The sequence below is a fragment of the Thamnophis elegans genome, chromosome 15, assembly GCF_009769535.1.
Source record: "Thamnophis elegans isolate rThaEle1 chromosome 15, rThaEle1.pri, whole genome shotgun sequence".
Classification (NCBI taxonomy): Eukaryota; Metazoa; Chordata; class Lepidosauria; order Squamata; family Colubridae; genus Thamnophis; species Thamnophis elegans.
This window is the reverse complement of record NC_045555.1, coordinates 20,028,853-20,042,625: the sequence shown is the minus strand read 5'-3', so window position 1 is coordinate 20,042,625 and position 13,773 is coordinate 20,028,853.

Here is a 13,773-nt window from a genome sequence, read left to right as displayed (position 1 = left end):
TCTGGAACCCACCACTGGTGCACACATTAGTTTCATGAGCCGTCACTACCCATTCGCCCGAACCAGTCCAAACCGGCTGAATACCACCTCTGTTCTTGACACCTGAAACAATCAAAAGTTATGTCTTCTGTTAAAAGGCCACTTTTTAGGAGTTCTGAACTGCTCTGCAAGGAAGAATATTATTACAGACACGTAGGACTAATTCAGGGATCTGAAGGATATTCACCTTAGCGTATTAAGGCTGATTTAATGACAAATATTTTTTTTAAAAAAGCATATTTACTACTCATATTATTCAGAACTCTATAATCATAGATATTTTTAACACATAAAGAGGATGAAACATCTTTTCAAGATTTGGTCCAAAGGACTGCAAAGCCCTAATTAGCACAAAATTATATTCACTACCATGAAAAACTCCTCCTCCTGCATATTAAACAAGTGGAAATAGATATGGTGTTCTCCTCTCCTCTCCCCACCCCACCTCCTATCCTTTTATTAATTCAGTTAGGTTTTTTTTTAATACCAGAAGTCTTTCCTAGCAGGATTCAAGGTCACTTCTGTGATCTTGTTGCTGGCCATCAATGCAAGGGTTCCCAGAACAAGAGTGACTTGCTGGCAAGTGTAACTCAATGGTTTGCACTGTGATTGTGCAGCTCATTTTCCTACTTCACAAGATGGTAATACTAAAACAGCTATGATGTGAACTGCTTTGAGGAATGAACATATCTAGACTTGAAGATTGGCATGAAAGGTTAGCAGTTCGGTGGTTTGAATCCCTAGCATTGTAAAGCGGAGTGAGCTCCCTTACTTGTCCCAGCTTCTGTCAACCTAGCATTTTCAAAGCATGTAAAAAAATTCAAGTAGAAAAATAGGAACCACCTTTGATGGGAAGGTTCCGTGTGCATTCGGCATTTAGTCATGCCAGCCACATGACCACGGAGATGTCTTCGGACAACGCTGGCTCTTTGGTTTTGAAACGGAGATCAGCACCGCCTCCTAGAGTTGGGAACAACTAGCACATATGTGTGAGGGGAACCTTTACCTAAATAAGCATAGGAATCCACTCATCATAAAAGGAGTTGGATGGAGATGTAGGAAATGTTTCCAGAACAGGGGAGCATAGCTATTGCATTCCATTGACCCAAGATTTGTATATTCCTGTTATCTGAGATTATCCTCATTTGCAATCATACATATAGCTTTGGGTGGAATCCATGCAGCAGCAATGGAAGAAGAGGGCATTTACCCAGGCAGATCAGCCAGCTCAGGCCAGGTCACATCAGTGGAATACAGATGTTAGTCAGATTGTTCTCATATCCACTTTGGGGTCTTTGCAGATCAGTCAAGTAGGTAAGTACTGTAAGTATTCTGAAAGGAAAACAATATCTACAGGTTGAAATTGGTCATATTACATTTCTCTTTAATTCTAAGATGTTTGAATGCATCTAGTAGTGAAGTGCTTAGAATGCTGACTGTCTCAAGGTTGACTTAGCTTCCCTCCTTCCAAGGTTGGTAAAATGAGGACCCAGATTGTTGGAGGGCAATAGGCTGGGTGTGTAAAACCTCTTAGTGTAAAATGGTATTGCTATTGCTACCCTATTGCCAAACTGTACTGTACAGCTATCCTAAATTGTTCAGTATTTGTAATAAAAATATCCCAGTACTTTTAGTAAGGCAAGCAAAAGGTTAAAAACAGCAATTTTCTGGTTTGATTCTTTTAGCAAGATCAGCTAAAACAAAATGCAAAAGCAGAACTTAAATTCTGAGACTATCCTAGAAAAATCCTTTCCATCCAATCTATTTCTCTCTAGATATATCTCCTTGGGCTACAGTTCTTATCACCCTCCAGCTAGCTTGGGAAATATTTTCCTAGAACATTACAAAACCTGTCATTTTACCATAAGATGTGTGATATATACAATGCTGTGATTTGTTTCCTTTCATAGAAACCTGCTGTTTCTCCTTGTCATTTGGCTCAATTACATTGGATGAACTCGCATGTCCATTCTGAATGTTAACATTGGATTGTAAACTACTTCAAGGTTCTTAATAGAAAGCAAAAGAAAACCAAAAGTTTGGAAATATATTTTCCATCTAACACATTCCATTAAAAAGCATAAACTTTCATGAACTGCAGCTTATTTCAGTTTCAAATGTGTTAAGTAGATTAAAAAAATGAACATTCAATTCAGAAAATTGACATATTACATAATTTATGCCTATAAATTCCAGGTAATATCAAATTACCCCTCTCTCATTAATGATCCAGCCCTGTAAGGGGGTTTCATTATCAAGCAGATAGCAATTTTGATGATATAAATAATAGGCCTGTCTTTAAAAGCACAGTTCTAAACTGGTGGGAGAAAAAGCAGCATACACACTTGCTCCAATTTCTTTGCAATTTTTTTTAAAAAATAACATGAGACATGGTAACCAGTGGTATTCAGCTGGGCGAACATGTAGTGGCAACCTGCCCATCTGCCCTGGCTCTATGCTGTTCTATTTACCAACATGTTCTAAGCCGCATGCATGTCTGCAAGCTATGCACATGAGCAAAACACATGCACAGAAGGCGTGCATGCTCACAAAGAGAGCATGCATGCGCACATGTTCACAATTTCAGTGCACGGCAAACTGGTGGTAAAAATTATGTGAAACCCACCTCTGATGGTAACTAAACTCACTGGGAATTATGTCAGCTTCCTAAGATGTTGGGATCTCCCATGTTTATCCTCAAAAAAGAGTTTTTAGAGACTGCTTCATGCTTGAACTCTTATTAATGAGAATGGAAACCAAGTCTTCTTCTCACATTAGTTCATCAATGCAAGAAAAATTGTGTCACACTAGTTAATTGTGTCTGATTTCAAGAAGTTAAGTTACCGTACTTATCAGAGTATAAGATGCACCTTCCCCCCCCCAAAAAAAAGAATAAAGCATAAAAGAGTAAAAATCTGGATGCATTTTATACACTGAGTACATCATTTTTGGTTTCCCAAAATCCCACCCCTGCGGATCCCATTTTTTGCAAAAATAGACAGGTAGAGGATTTGGGAGGCATGCAAAGTGCACCTGGGAGAGGTTTAGAGGTTTATTACACCTGTATGCCGCCCTATTCCCGGAGGGGACTCAGGGCGGCTAACAAACTGAAGGGGAAGGGAATAATACAGACAAAAAGAATAAAAACAGAGAAACAAAATACAGAAACAATTTAAAAACAGCCAACAGCCACACAATCAATTCGAGTGGAGATGGGAACTCATCAGCCCTAGGCCTGTTGGAACAGCCAGGTTTTGACGGCTTTGCGGAAAGCCTGAAGGGTGGAGAGGGTCCAAATCTCCATGGGGAGATCGTTCCAGAGGGCCGGAGCTGGGGAGAGCAAAAATGAGTGGAAAACGGGTCATTTTTTTGCTCATTTTTGTGCCCCCCCAGCCCCCAGGAGCACTCTACAAGTCTCCTAAAGCCTATGCATGCCCTGTTTTTTGCAAAAAAAAATGGGCTCGTTTTCACAAAAAACAGGCTGTTTTTGGCTTGTTTTTGCCCACCCCAGCCCCCAGGATCACTTTGCAGGCCTTTCAAACTCTCTGCATGCCCCATTATTCACAAAAAATGAGGTGTGCAGAGGGTTTGGGAGGCCTGCAGAGTGAAAAACTTTTTTAAAAAAATTTACCTCTTCAAAATGTTGTTGCGTCTTATACTCCAGTGCGTCTTATAGTCCAAAAAATACTGTACTTCTTCTTTTAATGGGAAAAGAACTAGTATATCAGTTGCCTTTTTGAAATGTAGTATATTTTGTTGACAAATCTCCTCTTGATACTGGAAACCAAGAAGTGCCACTTCAGGGCGAATGACATCTTTTTGACATATGTCAAGTTTGTAGCGTCTCCTTCCTGACTTCAGTGTAACAGATCTTAAATAGAATTTCATTGCTCCGTTGATGTGCCCCCTCTATATATCCCAGGTTAATTTCATATATGATCTTTGCTTTTACTAAATGCTTGAATTTAACATCCGCTGCAACCTTGTCTGTTTTCAAATTTCACTATTCTTGCAACAAAAAGTATTTATTCTCCTTTTCATAAGGGCCAACCTGCAAATGGCACATACGCACACACACACACACAAACACACACACATACACAGAGGGATGGGGGAGAGACAGAGAGAGACAATAGAGATATATCCTCTCTCCTCTAACAGTAGGAAATCTTCATTGAACCTGTTGCATTAACACTCCTGAAGATCACATTCAACATTGTATCTTAAGGCAAGCCAGAATGTCATGTTAAAGTGCAATGCACCAGTCCTTGAAGTAGCAGAAAGTATGCTGACCTAATATGAAGAAGTGATTGTGAGCTGTTATTCAAGTTATAATGTGGCCCAAGATAAAGCAACTGATGGATTCCCTAGCTACATTTCCTTTCTGATAGGGTCACGTTGGGACAAACAATCTCAATCTCTCTCTTTCATTTATGTGGGAGGTGGCGGCTAGGACTAGACAAGCATAGGCTTGGAATAAGATACTTAACTATCTCTCAAGTCCTCTTCCAAGACTCAGGCATGAATACAATCTGCTCCTTTGATTTAGCTGTTGAGCCTTTTCTGAACACATGTCTGGAACTCTTTTTAAAGTATCCATATGTACGCCATACAGCAGTGTAGAATGGTGCAGGATAAAGGTGGGCTTTAACCTGCACCACTTAAGGGGGGGATTTTCTGTGCTGGGAATGAGATGATGTCATGAGAACAAATCAATCCACTAAAGAGATAAGACGGCAAGGAAGTAACAGCAATAGAGAGAAAGCTGAGCTGATTAACTCATTCTTTGCATCAGTCTTCATGCCAAAAGAAACAATCATCCAACCTATGAAAAAAGATGTTGATACTTTGGAAAAAGTCCAAAGAGCAGCAACTAAGATGATTAAAGGTGAGGCCTAACAACATATGAAGATCCATTGCAGGATTTGAATCTGTCTAGTCTAGAGAAAAGAAGGACTAGGGATGACATCATAGCAATATTCCAGTATTTGAGGGGCTTCCAGAAAGAAGAGAGTGTCAGCCTATTTTCCAAAGCACCAGAAGGCAAGACAAGAAACAATGGATGGAGAGAAGCAACCTGGATTTAAGGAGAAACTTCCTAACAGTGATGACAATTAATCTGTGAAACAGCTTGCTGTCAGAAGTTGTAAAGTGTTTCATCACTGGAGCTTTTAAAGAAGAGATTGGACTTATCTGAAATGGTATAAGGTCTCCTGCTTGAGCAGGGGGCTGGACTAGAAGACCCCCAAGGTTTCTTCCAGTTCTATTCTGATTGAACATGTCCTATAAAAATGGTTACCAGTTCATAGTTATGACAGAGTTAGGAGATAAAGATGAGCCCTTATTTGCTCAAACAATCCTTGCCACTTCTATTTCCTGATATTTTCTCAGCAGCTGAGCAATTGAGCTATGAAGCGTGAACAATGTACCTCAGGCTCTGCCTGTGTCATTGGTTCAATAAACAGGATCCTCCCTGCTTCCTTCATGTTCTTCCAATAATAGGATAATGATGTCTTCCATGACAGAGACATTAACAGCCATGTCCTGTGAAATATTTGCATTGCTCCAAAGCCCATTTGGACTGTAATTGACAAACTGCAAAACAGGCGAGCAAATGAAACCTTTTCCCTAGGAGGGTAGCTGCACATTTTTCTGATTGACCAGCAGAATCAGGTAATCAGCAGGAAAGGGATTGCTATTTTCTTGCCACCTTTAATAGCAGGGATCTAAATGATCTTCATCTCATATGCCAACAACCGTAAAAGGCCATTTGCCATTTGCCATCCCAACCTGCAAGCAACATAGACTGAGAGGGAGACTTGTGGCCTTCTTTTTCCACCTGGAGAAGCTAATCTGGGGAGCCAAAGGAAGAGGAAACATGCATCTCCCAATCCATAATATCCATGTTTGTGTGGCCTACAGGCCGAAAAATAACCCATGACTTTGATTACTATAATCAAGGTAATGATTTCCTTCCTGGGCATCTTTCCTTCCATTCCTTGTCTGCCCATGAGTAAGATGAAAGCTTCCTTTTTCATTATTTGGAAAACCATAATTCCATTCTTAAGTAATGAGAATATATGAAGCTCAGTCCTACTTAATGATTCAGCAAGAAAGGGCAGAATGGAATAATTCAGCCTAAGAATCACCACAGCTTCTCTATTTTCTTTCGAGTTAGGGACTAGAGCAGTGGTGGGCTCCTACCAGTACAGACCGGTTCGGCTGAACCGGCAGTGGTATGGTGGCCAGGCCTGCCACACACCCCAACCAGTTTGCCAGGTGGCACCATAGATGCCGCCATCTTGTTTTTTGCTTCTGCACATGCAGAGAACAATTTTATTGTATTGTGCATGTAAGCACAGCGCAGATGAAGCACATGCGTATGGCGTACCCACAAGCGAACAGGTGGTAGTGACTGCTGGAATTCACCCCTGGACTAGAGCAGTGATGGCGAACCTTCGCCACTGAGTGCCAAAAAGGGAGAGAACGTGCGCTCTCGTTGGGGACACAACCTGGAAGAGGAGCTGCCAAGGAGCTTGCGCGTGCTGGGAAATGAACTTCCAGTTTCCAGCACATGCCCTTCCAGTTTCCTGGTACACACACTTCCAGTTTCCACTGTGCATGCATGTGCAAGAAAATGGAAAAGTACATGCGCACGCCAGAAAATGGAAGACCAGCTCTTCGGTTTCTGGCACTGCCTCACACATGAAGGCTAGTTGATTGGCATGTGCACATGTGCACCAGAAACCCAAAAGAGGAATGGGCAATGCCGCACATGCCAGGTGACATGGCTCTGCATGCCACTTTGGGCACATGTGCCATAGGTTTGCCATCGCGGGACTAGAGCAAGGGTGTCATACCTTGGCAAGTTTAAGATTTGTGGACTTCAACTCACATGATAGCTGGGAAATGCTGGGAGTTGAATTATTCAAGCCTTAAAGACGCCAAGGTTGGACACCCTTAATCTAGAGTCAAGAACTGAGTAGTATATACATTTAAATAAACCAGTTTAGATAAATAAGTCCATCCAGTTGTTTTAGACTGCAGCTCCAAGCTACCAATCATCTGGGTTATTGAAATTGTTGTCCAAAACATTTGGAAGGCAACATCTTGCCTTATTCCAGTTTTGATTATTGGCTGACTTCAACCTGGCAGAGTTTTGAAAAAGATTAATGTGATTTAAATGTTCTCTTTACTCCAGATCATCAGCAAACTCAGCAATCTGAGAACAAATCAAACAATACATTGGATTATAAACTTCTACATTTGTACAAAAAACATACCCATCCATGCACACAAGATGCAGACAATGCCAATGTTGCTGAAATGATGCAGAGATCAGGGTCATTTCTAGCAACACAGTTTCTCTAGACAGCACAGAATACTTTCCCAATAACCATATTAAGCTCAGCAACTAGGAAATGAAATTAGAATTGTGAAATATAATGATTCTACACACAAGTACAAGAAATTGTCAATGATGTGGAATAACGATTCTGTGCCCAGTGAAGAGAAACCAAGATGAAAAAAATATTAAGTATGATATTGTACAATCTGCCCTATGAGACTGATGGCAGGGGGAAAAGTTTACATTATTTATAGGTTCAAAAACAAAGATATAATAGGATGCATCTATTTCACAGAATGCAGATATACATGCCTTAAATAGCCATTAAAAGGTTGACCTGCCATTTTTTAAATGCTAAATGGTCATTTTCGCAATTGACACTAGATAGCTAGACAGGTGTCCTAAATTTATGGTAGTCCTTTCCTGGTGTGACTTGTCAGAGATGATAGTGACCTTTCTTCATTACAATTTATCTATCCCGCTGATCGATCTCTGGGGAACAATACCTGTCAAATGCTCATTTGTTCACCACAATTTAAGATGCCATGCTAATTTTAATTCCAAAATCTGAATAGAATAGCATGGCATAGCACAGCACAGAACAGCACAGCACAGCATAGATAGCATAGATTAGGAATAGGAATAGGAGTAGGAGTAGGAGTAGGAATGGAATGGAATGGAATGGAATGGAATGGAATAGTAATAGGAATAGAATGGAATGGGAATGGGAATGGAATAGGAATAGGAATAGGAATAGGAATAGAATAGATTAAGAATAGGAGTAGGAGTGAAATGGGAATGGGAATGGGATAGGGATAGGGATATGGATAGGGATAGGAATAGAATAGATTAGGAATAGGAGTAGGAGTAGGAGTGAAATGGGAATGGAATGGGAATGGGAATGGGAATGGGATAGGGATAGGGATAGGGATAGGAATAGGAATAGGAATAGGAATAGGAATAGGAATAGGAATAGGAATAGGAATAGGAATAGATTAGGAATAGGAGTAGGAGTAGGAATGGAATGGAATGGAATGGAATGGGAATGGGATAGGGATAGGGATAGGGATAGGGATAGGGATAGGGATAGGGATAGGAATAGGAATAGGAATAGGAATAGGAATAGGAGTAGAAATGGAATGGAATGGGAATGGGAATGGGAATAGGAATGGAATGAGAATGGGACAGGAATAGGAATAGGAATAGGAATAGGAATAGGAATAGGAATAGGAATAGGAATAGAAGTAGGAGTAGGAGTAGGAATAGGAATAGGAATAGGAATAGGAATAGGAATAGATTAGGAATAGGAGTAGGAGTAGAAATGGAATGGGAATGGGAATGGGAATGGAATAGGAGTTGGAGTAGGAATAGGAATAGATTAGGAATAGGAGTAGGAGTAGGAATGGAATGGGAATGGGAATGGGATTGGGATAGGGATAGGGATAGGGATAGGGATAGGGATAGGGATAGGGATAGGGATAGGGATAGGAATAGGAATAGAATAGATTAGGAGTGGGAGTGGGAATGGGAATGGGAATGGGAATGGGATAGGAATAGATTAGATTAGATTAGATTAGATTAGATTAGATTAGATTAGATTAGATTAGATTAGATTAGGAGTAGGAATGGAATGGGAATGGGAATGGGAATGGGATAGGGATAGGGATAGGGATAGGGATAGGGATAGGGATAGGAATAGGAATAAGAATAAGAATAGGAATAGAATAGAATAGATTGGGAATAGGAGTAGAAATGGAATAGAATTGGAATGGATAGGAATAGAATAGATTAGGAATAGGTATAGGAGTAGGAGTAGGAGTAGGAGTAGGAGTAGGAGTAGGAGTAGGAGTAGGAAGGGAAGGGAAGGGAATAGGAATAGGAATAGAAATGGGAATGGGAATAGGAATAGGAATAGGAATATAATAGAATTGGGAATGGAAATGGGAATGGGAAAAGGATAAGAATAGAATAGACTAGAATAGAATAGAATAGAATAGAATAGAATAGAATAGGATTGAATTGAATTGAATTCTTTATTGGCCAAGGGTGATTGGACAAAGAATTTGTCTTTGGTGCATATAGGCTCTGGTACCTTCATTATTTTTGCTCTTTTATTCTAATGCCACTTTCCCCTGATTTTTAATTTTAAAAAATCATTCACCATCTCCCTCTAAACTACTTTTTAATCTTATTTTCATTTCCTATATAACTTTCTCCTCGGCTAGCTGCCTTTTTGCTGCTGGCGGTATTCCTATCAATCTCGCATTCTGTTTCTATCACTGGAGTTTACCTGTGCTCTTGATGTTACTTGCAATAAATTCCATTTATTGCAATGTATTATCATCTTTTATCATCTATATGTGACCAGCTGATCAGTGGAAGTGCTAACGATTCATATTCCTTTCACACCATTTTGTCTTTACACCATTGTGTGTCTATTCATATTGGGCATTTGTAAAATGTTTAATATCTCTTGCCAAATTCTGTGTTCAGTGTGATTGATGAATCTAGTTTTCCTAATATTGCATTATTAATCATGTCTATCCCTGAGCAAACCAAGTATATTTGAAAATATATTAGCCTTTGTATCTAAGTTCTACTTTAAAGCGTATCTCCTAATATTTAATGACAAAATCATATATCTTACCATGCCAATGTCAAGATGGCAACAAGAACTTTAATGTGGTTTTTAAAAAAAAAAAATAGATCTCCCCCACCTTAATAGTAGATTAGGCCTTATGATTATGTCTTTCTTTTAAAAAGTAATTCAAAAGATTATTTTCCTGTTGAGTTTATGAGATGTTAATATTACACCCGGCTTTTAATGGACTTTAATTATTTTAAGTTATTGTTTCTTTTCTCTCTTCTACATGAATTTTGCATGTTTAGCTCTTTTTAATATTTTATTATTGTAAATTATCTGAAGCAGATAAGGAAAATTCAATAAGTAAGCAAGTAACAAATTCAGTTAAAAATACTTCTGAACATATTTGGGCTACTAATCTAACTGTAAAGATAACTAGAAAAATACAGTTGGGAAGGCTTTTTAGAAATCACTGAGTCCAACTCTTTGAGCAGTCCAGAATCAACTAGAAAAACCTCAGCTATATAATTGCACAGCCTTTGTTTGGAGAACATTAATGAAGAAGTTTCTAGAACATCATGCAGAAGTCTGAAAATTCCTCCTTGTATCTCTGAGCCTGAACTTACTTTTTATCATATTGTTTCTTGTTCTGCCCCAGAACAATGTGTATGAAATAAGTCTATTCCCTATTCTGTGTGATGACCTTTCTAATCTTTAAAGACTGCTATCATATCTCCGTTCATATGTGTTTTTTTATAAATGACAAGTATGAAAATCCATAACTTTTTCTTATAGGGCTTAGTCTTCAAACTCCTCATCCTATTGATAATCCTGTTCTGAATTCACTTCAGTTTTTGACTATCTTCTTTGAATTGGGCTCCTCAAAATAGCCAGCGGGGAGGACCAGATCTGGTGAGAATAAGAGAAGGCATTTGGGGCCCAAGGGGCAGGGAGTGAAACATGGGGGAGGGGAGGATTTGGGAGGGCCAGTCAAGGCAAACCTAATGATTTATTGGGGACAGGAGGGATAGGGAATTGTTAGATGTCATCCAAAGGCTAGAGGAGGGAACTAGAGGAAAAGCTATTCTGGACCCAATTCTAACTAATAGAGAAAAAGTGATAGAGAGAGTTTAAGTTGCTGGAACCTTGGACGAGAGTGACCACATTATACTGGTATTCAATAAAATGTAAACATAAGCAATAGAATATAATCCAACCAGTGTCTTAAACTTTAAAAGAGCTGATTTTAACAAACAGTAAGAGTCTAAGAAAGATTCCATGGATGAAAATCCTAAAGGGGAAAACAACTCAGGAAGAGTGGGAAATTCTGAAAAATATGATCATAAAAGCCCAGTACACCACAATACCATTGAAAAAGAAAAACAAGAAATCCAAGAAGAAACCTGAATGGTTGCACAAAGATCTCTCTGATAAAACTGAAAGACAAAAAGACGGACACATAACTAAGGCAGAATATTAGCAGGTAGCCCGAATCTGCAAAGATGAAGTCAGGAAAGCAAAGGCTCAGAATGAACAAAGATTTGCAACAAAAGTCAGATAATTTTAAAAAGTGTCTTTCAACATATAAGTAACAATAAAAAAAGTCAAGGAAACAGTAGATCCACTAAAGAGAAAAAATGACAAGAAAATAAAAGGCAGTAGAGAGAAAGCTGAGCTGCTTAACTCATTCTTTGGATCAGTCTTCACGCAAAAAGAAACTATAGCCCAACCAACCAAAAACATAACTATAGAGGATCAACTAGAACTAAAAATCAAAATAAACAAGAAAATGGAAAGATCTTGATGAATATAAATAACGATTTACAGATTAGATTCTAGAGTTCTGAAGGAGCTGGCTGATGTTATCTCAGAACCATTGTACTATATCTTTCAAAAATACTGGAGCATTGTGAGAGGGACCTTGGAGTCCTAGTGGACGATCAGTTAAATGTGAGCCAGCAGTGTGCAGCATTAGCCAAAAAATCTAATACTGTCCTTTACTTTCTAAACAGAGGCATAGAATCAAAATCACTTGAAGTATTAGCACTGCTTTATAAAATCTTAGTAAGCCCATACCGTTAATACTGCATCCAGTTTTGGTCACCACGTTACAAAAAAGATAAAAAGATGTTGAGACTTTGGAAAAGGTGCAGAGAATAGTAACTAAGATGATTAAAGGCCTGGAGACCAAAACATATGAAGAATGATTTGCAGGATTTGGATATGGCTAGTTTAGATGCAAGAACGACTAAAGGGGGGGGGGGGAGAAATCCTACAAAAAAACAATATACTTTTTATTCAAATAGACATTTAACATACCCCAGAATCGACATGATGTGGGTTACAACAGAATTAATTTATAAGATACAGAAACTTGAAATTGAAACAAGTACTTAGGCAGATCATAATCCAATTATAATTAAATGGAAAGGACAAAAAAAGAGATCCAGGTGGACATTAAACAATATGATATTAAAAGAGGAGGATTTTGTACAGAAAATGGAAAAAGAATTGGCCTTAAAAAAAAAAGAAAATAGAAAGGAAGATACAATCAAGGGCAAATTTGCTATGGAATGGTAGAGAAGAAGAAAATGATACAAGATTACTATGGTAAGCTGTATGAACAAGAGAATCTAGAAGGGGGCACTGTTCCCTCTAAGGTGCGCGCGTGCGCGGCCGCGCACATGGAAAGAAATCCCCGCGCAGAAGTTTCTAACTGCCGCGCAGAGATTTCTACCAAAGCAAACGTGGGGAAGTCCTTTGCAGGCAGCTAGAACAGGCCGCCCGCAAAGGACCTCCCCAGACTTGTTTTGATGAGCCGCCAGTCCTCTTGCTTCTTCTCCTTCACCAGCAAAGCTCCCGCTGGCTTCCCGGCCCATGGCTTTGGCGTTTCTCCCTCCACGCGGAGCCCCTGAGCTGGCTCCCGCGTTATCCCTCCCCCTTCCTCCTCTGCCGTGCTTTTGAGGCCGGAGCTCCCGCGGCCTCAAAAGCACAGCAGAGGAGGAAGGGGGAGGGATAACGCGGGAGCCAGCTCAGGGGCTCCGCGTGGAGGGAGAAACGCCAAAGCCATGGGCCGGGAAGCCAGCGGGAGCTTTGCTGGTGAAGGAGAAGAAACAAGAGGACTGGCGGCTTTGAAATGCAACCCCTGCCTTGGTCCCGCCGGCCGCGGATTTGATTCGGCGTAAGTGGGGGCCGAACACATGCTGAGCCGACTTTGCGCAGTGAGGCGGAGTAATTCAACCCCCCCCCCCCAAATAACGTGTGTGTGTGTGTGTGTGTGTGTGTGTGTGTGTGAGAGAGAGAGAGAGAGAGAGAGAGAGAGAGAGAGAGAATTGGATCAAAATTGGTGGCCAAAGGAGTGGAGGGAGGGAAGGAAGGAAGGAAGGAAGCCCTCCCCCTGTGAAAAAAAACTGAAGATGGAGCAGTGAATGAATAAGCCATAAAAGCAACAAACAGTTAATGCGTAAGTAAGCTGAGGAGCAAGTTCTCAACTAAGGAAGAAATATTAGAAAGAAATATAAAAAGCTCAATATGCCAAAACACTTATTTTAGTCTTCATTTAATTACTTGTATTGTAGTCTGATGTAACATCTTTTTAAAGTTAACGTTAGAAAAGATAGGGTACAAAACTTAAATAATAAAAAAATGTACATTCATTTTGAAAAATAAATGCAATACTTGATTAATTTCATATCTTTATTTAAAATAGTTTTGGCATGGCATATGATTTTATTGACTCAGTTGGAAATGATGTGGATGTTGTATCTGACTCTGAGGTATATATATTCTTAAGTAACATAAC